The sequence below is a fragment of the Pyxicephalus adspersus genome, chromosome 4, assembly GCF_032062135.1.
Source record: "Pyxicephalus adspersus chromosome 4, UCB_Pads_2.0, whole genome shotgun sequence".
Lineage (NCBI taxonomy): Eukaryota > Metazoa > Chordata > Amphibia > Anura > Pyxicephalidae > Pyxicephalus > Pyxicephalus adspersus.
The window spans coordinates 59,847,357-59,855,168 of NC_092861.1; positions in this window are offsets into that span (position 1 = coordinate 59,847,357).

The window sequence follows — 7,812 nt, forward strand, 5'->3', positions numbered from 1 at the left end:
GCGTACTTTCGCGCTTCCAGCGAGCGCGGATTTTATTGATGAATCAGGGGCACTGTGTCTATGTAATCCCCTACATTTGTAGTGGGCATTTGCTGTGCAGGACCCGCAGGGACCACACCCACTCTGATTCAAAGAATGTCCACACTGACACCAGACTCCATGCAGAGAACGTTCTTTGAATCAGAGTGGGCGTGGTCCATGCAGGTTCTGCACAACAAACGCCCACTACAAACGTAGGGCCGCATATCGCTTACAATCTAGGAGGTGAGGGATGTATCACACAATAGGAGGGGAGATATGGAGTGGTGGGAAATAGTGACAGTTTTAACAGACAGAAAAAGACGGGTAGGCAAGTTTGAAAAGATGGGTTTTGAGTGCTTTTTTTTTAATGAGCAGAAAGTAGGAGAAAGCGGACTTGGACGAGGAAGACTATTCCAGAGAGTTGGGGCAGCTCCAGAAAAGTCTTGGAGCCGTGTGTGTGATGAGGTTATGAGTGAGGAAGTCATTTGTAGGTCATTGGAGGAGGGAAGAGAGAGTATTTTTTTTTCTACCAGGTCAGAAAGATAATTGGGACAAGAACTAAGGAGTAGGGATGAGCGAAAATTTCCTTGAACTTCCGATGGGTCCGCAAAATTTCGGCGAACCGATTTCCCGAATTCCATTAAAGTCAATGGGCTGACTTTAAACATTATTAGCAAAGCCTCTATACATGTTAGAACCACCAAATTTGCTTGTGGTTTTTCCAGAAAATGGCATGTAAAGTGACAGCAGGCAAATAGAATTTTTGCATGATGGACAGTGTACAGAAGGCAGCATAAACATTAGGACATTGGGAAAGGGTGGGGCTACGTGTGAACTCATCCCACTAGCAGCAGTTTCTGCCTTCAAAAGCAGGAGACTGCATTGCTAGCTGGCATCATGGCCTGGATGACGTGTGTAAGAATGCCACCTATAAAGTTGTGGAGAAGTAGCGTTGTGACATTAGGCAAAAGGATGGAGGACCAGAGACAGAGCGTGGGTCAGCGAGAGCAGTAGCAGTGTGTGGCCTCTGGTCAGCTATGGAGAGCTGGGTGTAGTGCATTGTCAATGCCACCCAGAAGAGTGTAATACAATTTTAGTTCGATGGAGTACTGACAGGCAGCAGCAACAGCAGGAGGAGGAGACGGTGGGCCCTCAGACGGAGCGGGGACGGCATTGGTAACTGGCATCCAGAGCTGGGTGTAGTGCATTGTTAGAAACTTAACTGTACCAAACGGTCTTCTTTGGTAAATAGGAACAGGTATCAAACACTAAAATATCTGTATTGGGGCTCCCAAATGTTTACAATCCCACCTAACTCACACAGCAGAAGCTGCGGAAGGCTGACATTTATTTGCAATAATTTCATTACCATTTCTATATGGAATCCACTTCTGGTGAACGTTTTCTGAGCTGTAATATTGAGAAGACAAAATTACAACCATTAATGGAAGATTTCAAGGAGTTTTACTTGGTGTTCATGCAGATCACACTGTTCTCCTGATTAGAGTGAAGGATTTGAAGACTGGTGAAGCTGTGGGAGGAGCAGGGCTGTTTTTCGGGCAAAATGTGTCAAATGTGGAACCAGTAGAAGACTCAAGAGGCCAAAAGGTTGAGAGACAATAGAAGAAAGAATCTGCATCTCCGACCCCAAAAGGCCTTGAGCTTGGGAGCTTCTGGCCTGAACATATGTCGCTATGGGACACTGTGTTGGCTGCAGGTGGGCACAAGAAATCATGTTTACCTCTTTGAGATCCTCACCATGGGACCGGGGGTCTTTAAAAATGGTCACAAAGTGGTGCTTGAAGATAAAGGCATCCTAAAAGTCACCCACGACTGTCTAGGAGATATTTTGTCCCACTAATATGGTGTGTTTTTGAAAAATGTTTTTGATTCACACGTGGGTGATGTGTAATTTCCATGGATACTGGTGGTTTTCTTCCTCATCGAACATCTACTGTGAAGGAATGTTCAGTATCTAAATATGCTATCTGCACAAGTACATTTCTTGAATATCTATCAAACAGTGATGGAGCAAAATCCTAATATGTGTTCCGACCGTCCATTGTCTGCTACTTTGCTGAAAGTGCTGACTCTGGAAGAATCGCACCTCCTAGATTTGTGTCAAGCAATGTTGGATGGCATGCTCGCTGACTTTACATTGTTAGTTGACCGCTATCCTAATGCTCCTCGCCTAGCAAAAGCAGATGCTGTAGCTGTGACTGAGAACTTATGCTCTGAGCTTCCCAAAGAACTTCAGCAGTTTTGTGTCCTAGCAAAAGAGAAGAGAAAAGGCTTTAAAAGAATATGATGTTACCAGCCATGGATTCCTTGTGAGATAAGAAAAAACAAAGCCATGATCTCTAAATGGGTCATTCCTAAAATAAGATTGGTGTTAAGAGACGCCACGGAACCAGAGAACAATATAATATTTGGTTCTCTCATGTATCAGCTTACTGGTAGGATTCATACCAAATAATTAACATTTGAAAGGAAGAGAACTACTTTAACAATGATACAGTTGTATGTCTGCCTAAATACTTCAGAACGTCTTGGCTAGAGTTTATTTGTTGTTTTTTTTATTAGTACATTTATATGTGAGTAAAATTAAGCACAGAACCACTCAATGTGTCTATACTCTGGGTTTCAGCATAGTCTGTAAAAATGTATCATTTTAAAAATTATAGCTATTTGTTTAATACATTTGTTTCAAATATTGGGCATTTTGTACAATACTGTACATTTGTCCATTTCCAAATAAATTGCTAATGTAGTAAAAAAAAAATAAAAAAAAAATCTCAGTATTTATTTTAAAGTAGGACAGAAATTTCACTGTACCAAACAGTCTTCTTTGGTAAATAGGAACAGGTATCAAACACTAAAATATCTGTATTTATTTAAAGTAGGACAGAAATTTCACTGTACCAAACGGTCTTCTTTGGTGAATAGGAACAGGTATCAAACAATGAAATATCTGTATTTATTTTAATGTAGGATAAATATTTTTCTGTACCGAACGGGCTTCTTTAGTAAATAGCAAGAGGTATCAAACACTGAAATATCTGTATTTTTTTTATAGGACAGAAATTTTTTTGTACCAAACGGGCTTCTTTGGTAAATAGCAAGAGGTATCAAACACTGAAGAATCTGTATATATACAGATATACAAAAGGCTCCTAAACTTTCTCTGTCACAATCCACTTCTGTCCATTCTTCTATCCTTCACCCAGAACACAAGATGGAGTGATTAACCCCTCCCTCCTTCCCTCTATATTTGCCTGTACTCAGATCTTTCCTGATTGGCTGCTGGGCCTTGCTGTGCATCCTGGGCAAATGATTCAGCAAATGATTCGCTCCCAGCTGGCGGAAATAGTCACCGTTACCGCCCCCTGCTTTTTCCCTCGTTAGTTCGTCAAATACACAACCTCATGGCGAATCACAAGGCCATTCTCACTTACATGTTCGGTAAGGGAGAACGGCCCGATTAGCTGTGGGATCGAAATTACAAATCTCGCTCACTCATCCCTACTAAAGAGAAATTTGAAGGCAGAGCACAGGAGCTTGAATTTGATTCTAAGGTGAAATGGAAGCCAGTGAGGAGAACTACAAGAAGAAGGGCGGAGGGAAGGGTGGATGAGTCTGGCTGCAGCATTCATAATAGATTGTAGAGGAGAGAGTTGGGTTAATGGAATACCAGAGAGGAGGATGTTACAGTAGTCCAGATGAGAGATAATAAGAGCGTGTACAAGGAGTTTGGTGGTCTCAGGGGACAGGTAGGGGCGGATTTTGGAGATCTTGCGTAGGTGAAAGTGACAGGACCTGGAAATATTCTGAACATGGGGGGTAAATGAGAGGGCAGAATCAAAGGTGATGCCAAGACAATGTGCCTGAGGGGTACACTTTAGGCAAGTTTTCTTATTAAGTTTTTGAGCTCTAAGGCTGCTGATCAGCCAACCAAAATATTTTTCAGACTAACAGGTACAAGATAAGAAATGTACTAAAACTGAAGCCAAAGGGCATAAGGCTTTTTGCTTTGTCTTTGCATTGGGCAATATATCTTTGCACTGGCAAACTTCCAATTGAGAATTATAGATCTGTTCTTTGCAACAATCTTGTCTCTGAGCTCTGCAGGCAGTTCCTTTAAAATCATGGCTTGGTTTTTGCTCTGATATGCATTGTCATCTATGAGGCCTTCTATAGAGAGATGTGTGCCAGAGTTACTTATATAAGGCTTAGTCTACACGAACGTTTTTCCCAGCGTTTAACCTGAGGCTTTTAAAGCCCATGTTTGAAATGCCCATGCATCACAATGGGTTATTCTACACTAGGCCGTTTCCTTGAGGCACGTTTATGAGCTGTATTCTAAATGCAACGTTTAAAAAATCAAAATGCTGGGTTAAAGCTGGAAAACACAGGAAAACGTGGGTAAACCCTTCCGGCTTCCGTTGATTTGAATAGGACGTTTTCCTGCGATTTTAAATACTTTTCTCGCGTTTTTAATCACTTTTTTTATGCAAATTAGTTTAAACCGCGGAAAAACATAGCAATAAAGCGGGAAAACGCAGCATAGGCATTTTTCTAGCATTTTAAAGGCAAGCTTAAAAACCCTAATGAAAAATTTCATAAAAATACATATGAACGCAATAGGAAAGTTTAGGCTTAGTCTACACGGACATTTTCCCCAGCGTTTAACCTGAGGCTTTTAAAGCCCATGTTTGAAATACCAATGCATTACAATGGGTTAATATACACAAGGATGTTTCGTTGAGGCACTTTAAAATGAGCTGTTATCGTTAATAAAACGCTGCAAAACGCGGGTAAACACTTCCATTGATTTCAACTGGACGTTTTTCCGCTTTTTAGCACCTAATATGCTAATTAGTTAAAAACGCGGGAAAAACTTAGGAAAATGCAGCATAGGCGTTTTCCAGCATTTTAAAGGCAAGCTTTAAAACGCTAATAAAATTGCATAATTGCCCAAATTTCTCCTACACCTATTAACACAACATAATTAATGAATTAGTGCATAATTAATAGACTGGTAATAATGTTCAAATCAACTATGATCACCAAGAGGGACTGTGGTCTAATAAACATTAGGCTCAATGTGCATTTACAAGATAGTGGTCTGAGCAACAGTGTGGTTTAGGTGGCCGGACCCTGTCCGGAAGAGATAATATTATACCTGGAAGTGGCCAAATGCCATACCGCTCTAACAGGAAAAACTGCACCATTTGTAGGTGGTGTTAAAGTTCGCCTTCCACATGCTCCTACTGAACCTTAACTACAATGGTCTGCAAATAGGAATGTGCAGGGGGCAGTAAGGGTAGTGCAACTTTTTTAAGAGTCACCAAGTGTCAAAAATTTTGGGTATCAGAATAGTCCACAGGGTTTGGGAGGCTAATATGTACCTATTTATACATATGTGTTAGAATGTGTACATTCCTGCAAAAGCCTGGTAACACACATATTACATGTTGTGCAATGCAGTTTAATTTATTCCTAAAGGCTTCCCCAAGGAACCTTGGCAACTCACCTGTGTTGTAGCACAGTGCACAGCACAGTTACATACTGAAGTACGGAAATGTTGCATGCATTTTTTTAGTGTAGCAACGCACATGGTTCTATGTGGCCCCACCATGCTAAAATGAATGCATGTTCCAGCAGTACATATGTGGTAATAGTCCTTAGATGTTGTGGTTGTATTAGTTTCTTTTTTTTTGTAAGCTAACGACATTTACCTGTTAGTTTACCCAGAAATGTGGTTTCATAGACACTTCTAGTGAGTGGTATGTATTTATAGAATTCTGTGCAAAGCTTGAGGTCACATTTCAAGCATATTTCATAAGACTGTAAAAAATGTAAAGAGATGGTGGGAATGCTGCTCTTCTATTACTTCACTGAGGCTGTTTGGGCTTTTAGGAACTGTCTGCAGTTTCTTTTTTTGGATATTTTCTTGGACTCCAGTGGTAAGTTTCCCACTCTGCTTTGGTGTTCTCCATACCCCCTATAATCTTGGCTGTATCCTTGATTGTTTAAAACATTTAAACTTAAGTAAAGTGAAAACCCTGTGTAACTCAAATGTATAGATTCTATAATTCTTAGAAATCAGAACTGTTAGACGGTTTATATCTTTAACATCAACCAGCCACCTAAATATTGGCTTAGGTGGACTAGTCACTGACCAAGACAACTAGAATTATGGGGGTGATATACAAAGGCACATGTTTCTCCAGTAATATATAAACTGCATCCTGCTGCTACTTCTTAATTACAGCCCCAGAGCTGTGGTGTAGTTTTGAAGATTGGTCCATGGCCCTTTCATGTACTACTACTAGTATTTTTATTTCTTTGCAGACTTTGATTTTTACATTACATCACATTAAATAGAAATGTGGCAAACCATTCAGGAGACTTCAGCTTGGTGTTTTAGTTTTGTATCAGATGTAACTATCATAAAGGTTGTTTCTAGGGTGTTGACCACTAATTTACCACATAGATTAGATAATGCTAATGCTGGCATGTAAACAAGCACTGGCCACCTTAGCAGCTCAAAGTTTAGTTCCCTTTTTTACTTTGGTCTGCCGCTGGCTTTCTACCAAGGTTATCCAGACAGCTTCCACTGCTACACCTTTGAGAGCCACTCCAAGCCATGTATCCCAAGCTTACCTATACCTTCTGGGTGTTGGGGACCTATAAGGCAGGTGTCAGGATGAAGAGCAGCATGTGCTCCCCAAACATCAGTTCCCTAGGTAGCATAGTAAGTTAGTAAGGTCGGGTCTACACCAGGCATGGGCAAACTACAGCCCGAGGGCCATATACGGCTCAATAGGGATGTTTCTTCGGCCCTTTGGGTGGTCCGCGGCTCTGGCCAGTGCCACATGAGCTGGGTCAGGGGAAGGACCTCGCTGGGGGTGCGCACCGGCCAGAGCCGCGGAATACATCCCCCGGATCTGAGCCTGCTATGTGAGAGTGGGCGGCCTGTCACTGCACACAACCCGCCCATCCTCCCTTTGCAGGCTCAGATCTGCAATCAGAGAGTGGGCAGGGTTATGCCATCATGACTTCACGTTCAGTCTCACTCTCCCATCGGCCCGGCCCCTCTGTCAAATTTTTTTTCAGGCTGATAAAAAAAAAAAAACCCTGATGCAGGCTCAAACGCCATTTGGGTTTCCCTTTCCACAGCCAATCACAAATCACTAGAGGTGATTGGGGAGACTTGTCCTCATTTGCTCTCTAATGCCTGGAGATTCCACACTGTCAGGAGCCCCATGGCTGTGCTCATGTCATGAAAGCAGCTGTGGGAATCATCCTATCATTGTGGGATAACCTATAAAAAAAAAAAAAGTTACACAAAACACACACATTTAATAAATACTTTAAAATTAAAGCCTTGTCTTAGTTTTTACACATATTTTAACCCTTTTAGGGCATGAGTAAGGGGTTTGATGTACCCCTGTACTCATTCCCCAGGGTGGGGTGGTGGAGATCCGGAAGTCTCATTATTAAAGGGGGCTTCCAGATTCCAACGCTAAAAATTCCTGCTAAAACGCTTATAAAACCCCCCATTGTTTTCAATAGAAGGTTTAATAAAAAGCTTAAAACGCTTGTTAAAGCCTCCATTAAACTTCTTTTCCTCCAGACGCAAAGAGTTCCCTCTTGTTCTTTGTAATGATCTCAAAATGAATAATCGGGAAGAGAGTTCTCTAAAACTTTTATTAAAGCCAGTATTTATTTAGCAGCAACATATTAAACAGGACTTTACAAAGTCAATTGAAATGTAATGTCCATACA